Source organism: Aquarana catesbeiana, linkage group LG02 (genome assembly GCF_042186555.1).
Source record: "Aquarana catesbeiana isolate 2022-GZ linkage group LG02, ASM4218655v1, whole genome shotgun sequence".
Classification (NCBI taxonomy): domain Eukaryota; kingdom Metazoa; phylum Chordata; class Amphibia; order Anura; family Ranidae; genus Aquarana; species Aquarana catesbeiana.
In genome coordinates, this window is record NC_133325.1 from 25,267,240 (window position 1) to 25,281,627 (window position 14,388).

The 14,388-nt window shown below is 44.6% G+C and overlaps 2 long non-coding RNA genes across 2 annotated transcripts in view; both read left to right on the plus strand.

The window, feature by feature from the left end:
* The window catches only part of LOC141126707 (uncharacterized), a 28,532-nt gene extending 25,971 nt beyond the window's left edge, over positions 1–2,561 (plus strand). Inside the window, exons 4-5 of the long non-coding RNA XR_012241440.1 lie at positions 1,540–1,673; positions 2,502–2,561. This is a non-coding gene — a long non-coding RNA (uncharacterized lncRNA). The remainder of the gene's footprint in view (positions 1–1,539; positions 1,674–2,501) is intronic.
* Positions 2,552–14,388, plus strand: part of LOC141126709 (uncharacterized) — a 31,776-nt gene continuing 19,939 nt past the window's right edge. The window contains exons 1-2 of the long non-coding RNA XR_012241441.1: positions 2,552–2,630; positions 2,889–3,154. This is a non-coding gene — a long non-coding RNA (uncharacterized lncRNA). The remainder of the gene's footprint in view (positions 2,631–2,888; positions 3,155–14,388) is intronic.

Sequence of the window (14,388 nt, forward strand, 5' to 3'; positions counted from 1 at the left end):
GGGGACAAGAGTCAGATAGGGAATACATAATACATTTTTAGATTTTAAAGTGGATCTGCATGAATGCTCAATGGCATGTAACATACAGATTCCTGATATTTGGTGTATCCATACATATAAGCTTATTTATCTTGTTATATCATATCCAGGGTCTGTAGATAGTGGACACCATATATCAAGATCTCTCTCTCTCTCTCTCTCTCTCTCTCTCTCTCTCTCTCTCTCTCTCTCTCTCTCTCTCTCTCTCTCTCTCTCAGGCCAATTGTATCTTATAGAAAGAAAAAGTAACCTATACAGGAGTCACTTAACTGTAGTAAATGTAGGTGGAGCAGGATTTAGGCCAAAAGCGGTGTGCAGTACCGCTTTTGGCCTGAGGTGGGGGGCGCTAGGAGCCGAACAGCGCTGATCGTCGGCGTTCGGAAATGCACGGAAAGGGCCAAGCATTTTTTGGGCGTTTCCGAGGCTCTCCGGCGCCCCCCGCCTCTGGCCGCATGCGGTATTGCATCCCATTGAAGTCAATGCGGAACTAATTATTTTTGTTTCCATTGACTTCAATGGGAAAACTCGCTTTGATATGCGAGTACTTTGGATTACGAGCATACTCCTGGAACGGATTATGCTCGTAATCCGAGGTTCCACTGTATATTGATATTTTTATGTACCTTTTGCAATTTCCTTTCTATTTGGCATTGTTATAATCCCCTTTTCTGATCTCCACCTACATTTACCGAATTACCGTATTTATCGGCGTATAACACTCTATAAGACTCACAAAAAATTAATAGTCCATATAAATGTAGTGACTTCGTGTAGAAAACAATTCAAATGCGTGACTTCCAAAGTGAAGACAGAAGTGGCACACCACCACCGAAAATGAGAAGGCTTACCAGATCTCGTAGACCCTAGAGGGCACACGCCCAAATGGGTCGAATCAGGCTTGGGTGGTGGGTGATGGTGGATGTTCCGGAAAGATGGTAAAGATGGACATCAAAAAGTAAACCGTGGACTTGTGTGTCCCTCAGTAGGACCCCACTGCCGCCATATTTGTACAGCGCTGATTTTACAAGACGTACGTGTGAGTGTATTTCTTATTTTAAATAAACCTTGATACTTGTTTTATGGAATTACGCTATGTGGCCTTTTTTCTCCTTGCTTTACATCATTACCATCTACTCCTCAATTTCATCCTGAGGGACACACAAGTCCACGGTTTACTTTTTGATGTCCATCTTTACCATCTTTCCGGAACATCCACCATCACCTACCACCCAAGCCTGATTCGACCCATTTGGGCGTGTGCCCTCTAGGGTCTACGAGATCTGGTAAGCCTTCTCATTTTCGGTGGTGGTGTGCCTCTTCTGTCTTCACTTTGGAAGTCACGCATTTGAATTGTTTTCTACACGAAGTCACTACATTTATATGGACTATTAATTTTTATGAGTCTTATAGACATTGAGGACCTTTCTTTCCTTTTTTCAGATGTTTTTTCACCATTAGTTGGACTTCAGTGTCCCTATATTGAACTTTTATGTTTTTAAGGCAGCAAATGGACACTGATAAGGCTGCAAGGCTGCAAATGACACCAAGGCTGCAAATGACACCAAGGCTGCAAATGACACTGGACAAGCATGCAGATGGACGCTGTGCAAGGCTGCATTGATGGGCATTTAAATGTAAGTTTTTTTCCTTAAAACATTTTTTTCCCTAAAATTCCCGCCTAAACTTGGAGTGCGTGTTATACGCCGATAAATACGGGTAATTGGGATAAGGTGCCGTATCTTTTGAGGATTCCCCAGCCATACCTCTTTTTTTCACTTAACTTAGTGGTGGAATCTTCCATACTTAGCAAACCAGCCCTTGCTCCAGGAGACATATATAGAATTGGACCCAGGTAATAAACATAATATTTTTGACATATTCATACATCTATTGTTGTGTAATGTTTACACATAATAAATAGTATAATAATATCTTACTAAGAGCCAATTCCCTATGCCCCCCTTCTTTTTAGATACCTTCTACATATATATATATATATATATATACATATATACAAAAAATCTCTGTATAACATTGTCAAATCTTCTGGTCTGCAAACAAAAACATCTTTCCCTCACACTCCCTTTTTTTTCCCTCTACCTCTTGTTTGAGGTAGGTCTAGTCTTTTACAACAATAATCATCTAAAAGTTACATGAAACATTTTTTATGTCTGCCCACTTTTGGGATAAACAATCAATTTCTTACCTTCAATCTATTTTGTTTTAGATGTATTAATCAATTGTCTAAAGTGTCCTGTGAGAGTCCCCGTATCCCTCGGGGGTGGGTCACCTCCCTCCCTGGGTCCACGGTTTACTTCTCAATGCACGCCCTGGCAAGACATCTAGACGGGTGGGGTTTGTCTCCATGTGTGGATGTTTCTTCTTTATATAGAATTTTATTATGTATATTCACAATGTATTCTGTACAATAACATGTATATGTTTTCCTTTATATTTTTTAGTCACATGACAATCTTCTCTTCTATTTCAAAAAGCTCCTGAAGAAGCAGTTAATTTAAACAGCAGTTAATTTAAACCCATTGAAACATGTTGAACAATTTTCTGAGCTACTGTACATGGATGTATTTACGGTATGTCCTTTTGGGTAACGACAGGATGTACTAAAGCCTCCTTGTGATTGTCGTGATTCTCTATTTTTAGATTGTAAATATGCTGATAGATAGACTATCTATCTATCTATCTATCTATCTATCTATCTATCTATCTATCTATCTATCTATCTATCTATCTATGTGTGTATTTTTGTAATATTTCTAAACCTTGACTGTGTATCATCAGTTCAAATAATATAAATATATATATATATATATATATATAATATGCCATAGCCTGATGAAGGAGCACGCATGCTCCGAACGCGAAGCACCGCCCGCCTCACCCAGCTCCCGGAAGTGAATATGCAGGTCAGCACGGCGCTCCACGGAGGATCAATGACCAACATCCTGGCCGCCCGGAGGCTCTGAGGACCCTCGGCACCACCGGAACAGCTACCAGGACCCAGGACTCACATCCCAGGAACCCTCCCACTGGCCCACATCCCCCGAGAGCACAAGGATGAAATCTACTTTATATGCTGGTTTTTAGCAACTCAAATGTAAGTGTTTTTATCTATTGTAATAAATATTTTTAACATACATGCTGCACTTAGAGGGCGCCGACCTTTTTTCTCCTGTAGTATGTCTGCAGTCTTTGACCATAACTTTGACACTATTGCAAGTCACCTACAGATCCCACAATGAAGTTTTGGTGTTCTTGGGGACTTATTTAGACATCAGATGATCAGCTTTTTTTTTTTTTTTTTTTTTTTTTTTTTTTACTGAATTTGTGGGAATGAACAGACCTAGATAAATTGGCAATCATTTGAAGTTTACACCCTTTGCAGATTATTATTTATCCTTTTATAAGCATTGTTTACACAATGAGAAAATCGGACAAGTGATCGTCCAGTTTTTGTTTTCTTTTTTTGCACGCTAGTCTCGTATCCAAAAGGAAGAGGTTACTAAAGTTATGAAAATTCTCATAAGACAGACAACAACATCCCACAATGATGTAATGTATTCTGTTGTATTGTTATGACTCCTCTTGATTCAGAGTCTTGGTCACTGAAGATTTTTACGGACGAATGCTGTACTGATTAAACAAAATTTGTTCGTCCTTTTATCATACACAAAACATTTTTGTGCTTGTACCTTTGGATTATTTTGCACCAACATGAGCACTGGCCGGCTCTCGAAAGCCGTGTACTAATCAGATTATCAGACGATCGCTCCAAAGGCGGTATTTTTCATCAAATTTTCTCCTTGTGTGTACTAGGCATTACAGTGGAATAATTGATTTCTAACCATTTGGTGATATTTTTAACCACTTCACCACTGGGCACTTAAACCCCCTTAATAACCAGACCAATTTTCAGCTTTCGGTGCTCTCACACTTTGAATGACAATTACTCAGTCATGCAACACTGTACCCAAAAGATTTTTTTGACCTTTTTTTCACACAAATAGAGCTTTCTTTTGGTGGTATTTAATCACCGCTGGGTTCTTTATTTTTTGTGCTATAAAAGAAAAAAGACCGAAAATTCTGTAAAAAAAAAAATGCATTTTTCTTCGTTACTGTTATAAAATTTAGCAAATTAGTAATTTTTTCCTCATATATTTTGGCCAAAATTTATACCGCTACATATCTTTGGTAAAAATAACCCAAATCGGTGGTGTATATTATTTGGTCTTTGTGAAAGTTATAGAGTCTATGGTGCCAATCTCTGAAAATTGATCACACCTGAAGTACTGAAGGCCTATCTCATTTCTTGAGACCCTAACATGCCAGAAAAGTACAAATACCCCCCAAATGACCCCTTTTTGGAAAGAAGACATTCCAAGGTATTTAGAAAGATGCATGATGAATTTTTTGAAGTTGTCATTTTTTTCCCACAATTCTTTGCAAAATCAAGATTTTTTTTTTTTTCTTTTTTTTTTTTTTTTTCACAAAATTGTCATATTAGCAGGTTATTTCTCACACACAGCATATGCATACCACAAATCACACCCAGAAACACATTCTGCTATTACTCCCGAGTATGGTGATACCACATGTGTGAGACTTTTACACAGCGTGGCCACATACAGAGGCCCAACATGCAGGGAGCACCTTCAGGCGTTCTGGAGCACCCAGGCCAATTCTGACATTTTTCTCCTACATGTAAAAATCATCATTTATTTGCTAGAAAATGACACAGAACCCCAAAACATTATATATATTTTTTTAGAAAGACCCTAGAGAATACAATGGCGGTCCTTGCAACTTTTTATCTCGCACGGTATTTGCGCAGCAATTTTTCGACCACTTTTTAAAAAAAAAAAAAAAACAGTTTTGTGCTTTCAAAAAAAACAAAACAGTAAAGTTAGCCCAATGTTTTTACATAATGTGAATAATGAAGTTATGCCGAGTAAATAGATACCTAACATGTCACCCTTCAAAATTGCACACGCTCGTGGAATGGCGCCAAACTTCGCTACTTAAAAATCCCCATAGGAGACGCTTTAAAAAATTTTACTGGTTACATGTTGTGAGTTACAGAGGAGGTCTAGGGCCAAAATTATTGCTCTTGCTCTACCGATCACAGCGATACCGCACATGTGTGGTTTGAACACCATTTTCATATATGGGCGCAACTTACGTATGCGTTCGCTTCTGACTGCGAGCACACGGGGAAAATTTTTTTTTTTTTTTTTTTTTTTTATTGTTCATTTTACTTTATTTTAGTTTGAGGCTTTTTTCCAAAAAATAAAATAATTTTTTTGATCACTTTTATTTCTATTACAAGGAATGTAAACATCCCCTGTAATAGGAATATGGCATGACAGGTCCTCTTTACAGTGAGATATGGGGTCAATAAGACTCCACATCTCACCTCTAGGCTGGGAAGCCTGAATTAAAAAAAAAAAAGATCCTGGCTTCGATCGTAGCGTGAGTCGGTAGAAGCACCTGAGGGCGGCGAGAGGGGGGGGCATCCCCTCTCGCCTCCCATAAGAACGATCAAACAGTGGAAAAGCCGCTATGATCACTCCTATGGTGTAGGGAATCGCCGGCTGAAAAAGCTGATATCTGAATGATGCCTGTAGCTGCACCCATCATTCAGATATCCCCGCACAAAATCAAGGACGTCGTATGACGGCCGGCAGGCGGGAAGTGGTTAAAACACATTTTTTTTAACACAAAGTTGTCCATTTATACAATATTTCTAACACATAGCATGTACATACCAAAAATGACACCCCAAAATAGATTCTCCTACTCCTCCTGAGTACGGCGATACCACATGTGTGAGACTTCCACAGCCTGGCCACATACAGAGGCCGAGTACAGCTGAATATGGCTGAATATGGCTGAGTATAGCCGAGTATGGCTGAGCATGGCAAAGTATGGCTGGGTATCACCGAGTATGGCAGGGCATTGCGGGGTATTGCAGAGTATTGCGGGGCATTGCGGAGCATTGCAGACAATTGCAGAGTATTGCGGGGTATTGCAGACTATTGCGGAGCATTGCAGAGTATTGCGGGGTATTGCACAGGGTCATTGCAGAGTATTGCACAGGGTCATTGCAGAGTATTGCACAGGGTCATTGCAGAGTATTGCACAGGGTTGCACAGGATCATTGCAGAGTATTGCACAGGATCATTGCAGAGTATTGCACAGGATCATTGCAGAGTATTGCACAGGATCATTGCAGAGTATTGCACAGGATCATTGCAGAGCATGGGGGGGATGGCTGAGCATGGAGGGATGGAGGTGACTGTACATGTCACTGAGCTGCGCTGTGGGCACTACACATCCAGCCCACAGCGCGGCTCCCATCCGATCTCTCCCCCTCTGTACCGATCGGTACAGAGAGGGGAGGGAGGAACCGGCGTCATGACATGATGCCGGTTTGTTTACATGTGATCGCTCCGTCATTTGACGGAGCGATCACATGGTAAACGGCCGCGATCAGCGGCCGTTTACCGTGATGCGCCGGGTCCTCTGGACCCGGCGGTCACGGATGTTCCCGTGTGCGCGCCCCGGGGGGCGCGGGGGAGCAGTTTTCTGGAATCACGTCATATGACGTGATCCCAGAGTTATCCAGCCGCCCTGCAGCCGTCATTTGGCTATGGGGAGGTTGGCAAGTGGTTAAATTCCCTCACCCACAACCTTCTTTATGGGGCCCTCTGAGAGCCAAGATGACACCACACGTACCAGGCCCTAGATCAGGGTTTCATGGAACCCTAGGGCTCTTCCACAGGTTGCTAGGGGTTCCTTCAGCAATAAGCAATTTCTGCCTCTCAGATAAGTTCGCACTGTCACCATTGATTTTGGTAATTCTTCCCACTGACCACAAGTGTAAGGAACATTCTTCCCATTGACCATCACACTTATGTATCATGAGTTATAGATCTAGTTTATTTTTATCAAAGAGTTCCCTTTGGAGCAGAAAGTTAGTTTAGGGGTTGCTCTGTGTTGGAAAGGTTGAGAAAGACAGCCCTAGATCTTAAAGGTTTATATAAAGGCGGGTTCCACCTGCATACTCCATAATAAGGTTCAAGTCATTGGCACCTGATCTGGAACACAGGATTCTAACTTCATGGATTTGACATGGTGGTAAATATAGGGGTGCCCTTACTTTTTAAATGTGACAGATCTGCAACTTTGTTAATTTAGGTTACCTAACCTTTAGCTGTAATCGCTGCTTTGATGATGCGCGGACGTTTGTTTGTTTTAAATATGTTCAAAGTCAATATCCATTGGGGTGTACTTACTGATTACATAATGGTAGGTCACAAGTCTTTGAACTTTAGGAATCCTTTAACACAGGTGCACCCCGCATACAATGTTTGTTTTTTATGGTTACGCCTAGCCATGCTCAACAAGGGTTGCATGGAAGTCTAAGGTTTCTTCAGATGTTGCTGGGGGTTCCTGGAGCTGTGGCTGACTGACCTCGGAGCTGATGGTGTCTGCATAGTTCTGGGACCAACACCACTTGGCAGAGCCATCAGGACACCAACAATGGAAAATACTTACCATAACTTTCCTTTCCTGGTGCCAATCCATGGCAGCCTACTAAAGATCTACTACATGTATGCTGCCACCAAGAAAAGGCTAAATTTTATCAAATCACGGGATTTTGATTTCCAAGGCATCAATCCTTGGCAGCATACATGTGGTTGAGCTTCAGTATGATGCCAGGGTGGTGCCAGGAAAATCATTTTAGTTGTCTGTAAGAGTGGCATTCTTCCTAACGACCTCCAATGATTTAATCTTAGTTGGAGTTCCACAAAACCTGAACGTTATTTCAATTGTTCCTTTAGGGTAGAAATATTGAGAAAGGCCGACATAATCCATACTACAATAATTATTTTCACCAGAGGAACCCTATGAAATAATAAGGAGGCCTCAAGGAGCCATTACTAAGGTCAATTCAGGGGGAAGAGTGTACCCTACAAAAAAATCATTGGTGTCATGTTGTTGGCCCAAGAACTATGGAGATGGGAGGTCAATTGGCGACAGCTCAAGGAACCCCCAGCAACCTCTGGAGGAGCCTTGGTGTAGAATGGGTGTCAGTTCTGGGGACATCGGAGGTAAGGGGGAGTGGATGATATAAACAGGAAAGCAAGCAGAGAAGGACACTCGGAGGAGAATGGCAATGATGAAGTTTACGGGGGGGGGCAGCATAGGCTGATCCAATTCACTGCAGAGGTGGTCACATGTCCACTGCCTGCCAGTTAAAAATTGCACATGGAAATCCCCCTGTGTGCAATATTCACATTGCACACAACAAGCGCATTATGAAGCTTCATTTCAGCAAACACATTTCCAGAAAAATATCAGAAAGCGTAAAAACACAAAAACAAACAAAGCACAAAAAGGCTGCAGTGCACATATCTGTTATGCCGCGTACACACGAGCGGACTTTCTGGCGGACCAGACTCCATCGGACAATTCGATCGTTCGTGGGCTCCAGCGGACTTTTTTTTCCCCAAAAGTCAGACGGACCTAGAAATAAAACATGTTTCAAATCTTTCCGACGGACTCGAGTCCGGTCGAAAATCCGCTCGTCTGTATGCTAGTCCGACGGACAAAAAACGACGCTAGGGCAGCTATTGGCTAGTGGCTATCAACTTCCTTATTTTAGTCCAGTCGTACGCCATCACGTACGAATCCATCAGACTTGGTGTGATCGTGTGTAGGCAAGTCCGTTCCTTCGAAAGTCCATCGGAAAGTCCGTCGGACCAGTCCGGTCGAAAAGTCCGCCCGTGTGTACACGACATTACGTTCTCCAGCCTGGGCCAAATACACCGCCCATTACAGAGGACTACAGGCCTAAAAAGGGAGGTCCCTGGAACCAAGAGGGCCGGTGCACTGTGAAAAAGCTGCTTAGGAAGAAGAGAACACAACAAGCTTACATCAGAGTGTATACTGCCATTTTCACGCTGAGCAGATATTATAGGTGGAGCTAATGTACTGCATTTCCAACTGTCTTCTTTTTATCCTTCAGATACTCCAGTGGTGACCGCCTCCCCCCTCCTAATAAATAGTGACTACCATTATGGCCCAACAGTGCCGGGTTCAGGGGTCAATCTCCATAACATTATCTATAAAGTATTAGTTTTCCTATATGGTACAAAAAATCTGATCGGTTATTCTCCATCAAGCCAGTCCTAATATGTGTGACTGTGGGGGGAGATTAGAGTGTTAGCTCCTCTGGTACAGAGACTGACGTGAATAGCCAAGTCATGGCTGGGACAAAGGGTGGGCAGGAGGTGCGGCCGGCCCTAGGCACGGTGGTATCATGTGAGGTGGGGGGCACCACAAGGAGATTTGGGGGGGAGGGGATTTGTATTTGGAAATGGGAATTTGGGGGGCAGCAGGGGGTATTGTTCTAGAAGGGGAAATTTGCATGGGGGGGTGCTAATTTAAGGGGATTTGTGCTGGGGGGGATTTAAAGTGGGGGGATGTGTACTAGGTGGGAAAATTTTAGGGCTAGAGAATTTGTGCTAGGAGGGCGATTTTTTTTTGTTGGGGGGCATTTGAGAGGGGGGGGGGATTTGTTTTGGGAGGAAGGGGAATGTATGCTCAGGGGGTAAGCATGCAGATTAGTACTTGGTATTTTTGTGGACACAATGCTCATACATCTTGGAGGGGAGGGAAGGAGGAGGGGGGGGGGGGGGCGGTTTTGGCCCTGGGCTTTAGATGATATTGTCCTGGCATTGGGCTAAGTGTTCTCTGTACAGCACTGCGGTATATGTCAGAGCTATATAAATTATATAATAGTGTGGAGAAATGCTGACATGAAGAAAGAGGATGGGGTCAGCACTGGAGTAGATGAGTGATATGTGCAGTGGGATAATTAAACACTGAGTAAAGTTTAATTTAAAATAATCTAAATACATTTCAGGTGAAGGAAAATAAAAAAGTGACAATTCTAATAAACGGTACTCTTTGGAAAGCAGCCACAGCCTGAGTAGAACAGCCTGTTACCTGCCAGCATGCTGCTGTGGAGGACTCTTGCTCTCTCTGGAAGCAGCGGTCTCTCTCCAGAGGAATTATACACCTTCCAAGTCAGAATTCTCCAATCAGAATAGAGTATGAGCTTTTCCTATTGCACGGCTAAAGGTCTGACTCAGCAGGGGGTGTGTATCAGACCTCGGCGCAGAGACCACTGTTTCCACAGAGAGCAAGGTTCCTCTGCAGCATGCTGGCAGGGGACAGGCTTCTTCCACTGAGGCTGTGGTTTCTTTCTAAGGAAATTAAATAGGAAGACTGTGAACACTTCTGGTTAGGATGCACCAGAAACATATTCAGACGATTTATACTGAAGGTTCAGTTGAACTTCAATGGCGTCCGTCTCTTTACATTTCACCCAACTGAAAGGAGCGTTGTAAAGGAGCCCCGTCATGATGTAAACCGACTCATACAAGAAGATGCTAGACCAGCGAAGCCGAATCTATTCTTCTATCGGAGATCTTATACAAGAGTGTCTGCCTCATGGTGGGGGCCAGTGGCATTGCTAGGGGGTGGCTTCTGGGGCTATAGTCACGAATCTGGGGCCCATAGCCCCGAGTCTCTGCAGGGGTCCCCAAGGGGAGGGGAGGGGGGCTCTCTGGGGACCCTGATGCAAGAGGAGGCTCTCTAGGACCCTGATTTTAATGGGGGGGCTCTCTGTGGACCCTATGACATCACAACGTTCGTTGTGTCCCAAACAATGAATGCGATAATTTCTCATATTTACATCATGAAAAGCAAATCTTTATTGGATGTGCGGTAAACAGCAATTTTATGGTCAATCTTAAGAAGAAGAAAAATATACAAAAATTTACAGAGAGGAAGAAAATAAAAAAGAAAATAAAAGACATTGTGAAATCCGGGGACCCAGAAAGGTGTCCGTCGGTTGGAGGGACGAGTTTGACATTTCTGAGAAAAAAGAGCAACTGAGAATAAAACTATTAGGCCATTAAAGTGACCCTTTCATAAAAGAGATGGGGGCTGCCATTGCAGATTTTTTTTTTTTTTTGTGGAAAATGCCAGTTACTTGGCTTTCTTATGCTTTGATACCTTAAAGCTGAACTCCAGGTATGGATTTTATTGATTAGTGCAGCTTGGAGCAATGTATGTATGTGCCATACCTGTGAAGCAGAGAATTACTGTAGTAACTACTACTACTACTACTGTTTTCCAGGTTCTGAGCAGCTACCCTGCTCTACAGTAGCCACAACAGGAGGGTGCTTGCTTGGCAGGAACACCATTCGCAGGCCATGCATTGTTCTTAATGGTTGCAAGGTGTTCTCTGACTGGAAGGAGGTAGAAAAGTGGTGTGGTGATGTCACAATCTCCACCTAGTCCAATGAGAGAACACCTTACATTTGTTGAGAAAAATGCAAGGCGGTCTGTGAAGGGTACCTGTGCCAAGCAAGCGCCCCGTCCACCCCCACCCCCACAGGTACAGCATATATATACTCACATTGGTCCAAGGTGGGCAAAGCAAAGGGGAACTCTGGCTGAGACTGGAGGACCCCAGTAAATTAGCAAAGGTATTATCCACGGGTACATCGTCAGATCAGATGTAAAAGGACGTATCCAATACCAGGTCCAGAAGGTAAATTCGGGACCCACCACGCCTCGTTTAAGATAAACCAATTAAACATTTACAATCAAATTTTGTTTTAAAAAACATCCCTGCAAATGACACATACAAACAAAAAATACAGGCAAGCGTGATAAATAGGCAACGATTCCCAAATTCCCTCAGCATATCAGTCTTATATAAAGGGAAAAAAATGAAAAGGGATCGATTTAAAATGACTCCCGGGCCGGAGTCAGCGAAATTGTCCGGGAATTCGGGGGGGGGGGCTCTTATACACAGCGAGTCTACCTGCACAAAGCATTGATGATGATTGCAGAGAGCGCAAGGCTGCGTGGTTAGGGACGTCACCGCGGGGAACATGTGAGGAGAGCAGTCCAAAGAGTTTCAAGCTGCGCGTCTTCCAAATAAAAAAAAATAAGAGTCCTTACTTGTCCCAGGATTGTTTCTGCTCAAAGAACTGGAAAAAAAAATTAAAATAAATACATTTTAGTAGTTGCAGTCAATAAAAATGGAGACCTGCTTTAGTCCAATAACATGGAAGAGTCTAAATGACCCCTCAGGTGTCTATTGCTCCAACCACCCCCCAATGCATCTTTTTTTTTTTTTTAAACATACTTACCTTTTTTAGGATCCTTCTAGGATTTGCTTTTATTTGACTTTTACTTTTCTCCAGCCAGCAAGTGAGTCGGGACCCCATAACACTTACTCGAGTCTCATCTCTCTCTCTCTAGCGCTGTCCATGAGCGTCACAGCCGTCCGGGACTCTCCTCCTGATTAGCTGAGATACAGCAATGGCGCCATTGGCTTCCACTGCTGTCAAAGTCATTTGGCAAATCAGGAGACAGAGGGGGCGGTGCCGAACTGGGGCTCTGTGTCTGAATGGACACAGGAAGCTGCTACTTGCCTCAAGTGCCCCCTGTAACGAAACGTCCCACACTCCGCTTGAGTGCTTTCATCATACCACTTCCTCCCAGTCTGAATCTAGATATCAGATATTTCAACCGCTATTAACGACAAACAAGACGATACTTGCTTGATTGCTGAACATGAACTGTTTATTAGAACCAGAATACAGTCTTTTTTTACACTTCTAACACAAGGGGTTAGATAACGAGGTAGGGCTGGCTCCTGGATACTCCCCCCTCCCCTCTAGCAACAACTTAGCAGACAACTATATAATTAGCATGTTAATTAACACAGCACTTAAGGCAGCCCAGGTGACCAGACAGTCCATCTCCAGAGGTCAATGTGATCAGCTCTTTCAATGATCATGTATTGTTCAGAATTAAACAAGCTAAGAATAGTCTTTACATATATCCTGGGAGATATTGTGGATAAATATTACTGTCCCATGTTAAGTAATCCAAGACATATTTTCTCAGTCACCCTGTGCCAGGGTGGTACAGGGTGACTTAGACATAAGAGGTGCATGGGGAGCTGAAACAAGGGTTTCCCAACCTTTCCAAGGGATTCTGGGTTCCACGGGCCCTCCCGTCACACCCCCATAGTAAACTGCTTGCTGTGGGGGCACTGAACAGAAGGCAGGTGCACCAAACACAGACCCCCCTTGACGGATCCCCAGTCTACACAGACCCCCCCCAGAGGGATCCTCGGTCTACACTGACCCCCCCCCAGAGGGATCCTCAGTCTACACAGACCCCCCCGGATGGATCCCCAGCCTACACAGACCCCCTGGACAGGTCTCTGGTCTACACTCCCCCTGGACGGGTCTCTGGTCTACACAGACCCCCCCAGAGGGATCCCCGGTCTACACGACCCCCCCAAAGGGATCCCTGGTCTACACAGACCCCCCCAGAGGAATCCCCGGTCTACACAGACCCATCCAGAGGGATCCCGAGTCTACACAGACCCCTCTGGATTGATCCCCGGTCTACACAGACCCCCCCAGAGGGATCCCCAGTCAACACTTCCCCCTTGATGGATCCCTGGTCTACACAGACCCCCCTGGATTGATCCCCTATCTACATAGCCCCCCTGGATGGGTCTCTGGTCGACACACCCCCCTAGATGAGTCTCTGGACTACAGAGGGACCCCCCTGGAAAGGTCTCTGGTCTACACAGAGCCCCCATCCAGAGGGATCCCCGGCCTACACAGGCCCTCCCCAGAGGGTTGCCTGGTCTACACAGACCCCCCCAGAGGGATTCCCGGTCTACACAGACCCCTCTGGATTGATCCCCGGTCTACACAGACCCCCCAGAGGGATCCCCAGTCTACACTTCCCCCTGGATGGATCCCTGGTCTACACAGACCCCCCCTGGATTGATCCCCTATCTACATAACCCCCCTGGATGGGTCTCTGGTCGACACACCCCCCTATATGGGTCTCTGGACTACAGAGGGACCCCCCTGGAAAGGTCTCTGGTCTACACAGAGCCCCCATCCAGAGGGATCTCCGGCCTACACAGGCCCTGCCCAGAGGGTTGCCTGGTCTACACAGACCCCCCCAGAGGGATTCCCGGTCTACACAGACCCCTCTGGATGGATCCCCGGTCTACACAGACCCCCCAGAGGGATCCCTGGTCTACACAGACCCCCCCTGGATAGGTCTTTGGTCTAACACAGACCCCCTGGGTGGATCTCCAGTCTACACAGGTCCCCCAGGATGAATCCCTGGTCTACACAGAACGCCCCCAGGACAGAAAATGGAGACAATACAGGAGGTTTCTGGCCGACTTCCCATCTGTGGCTGGAA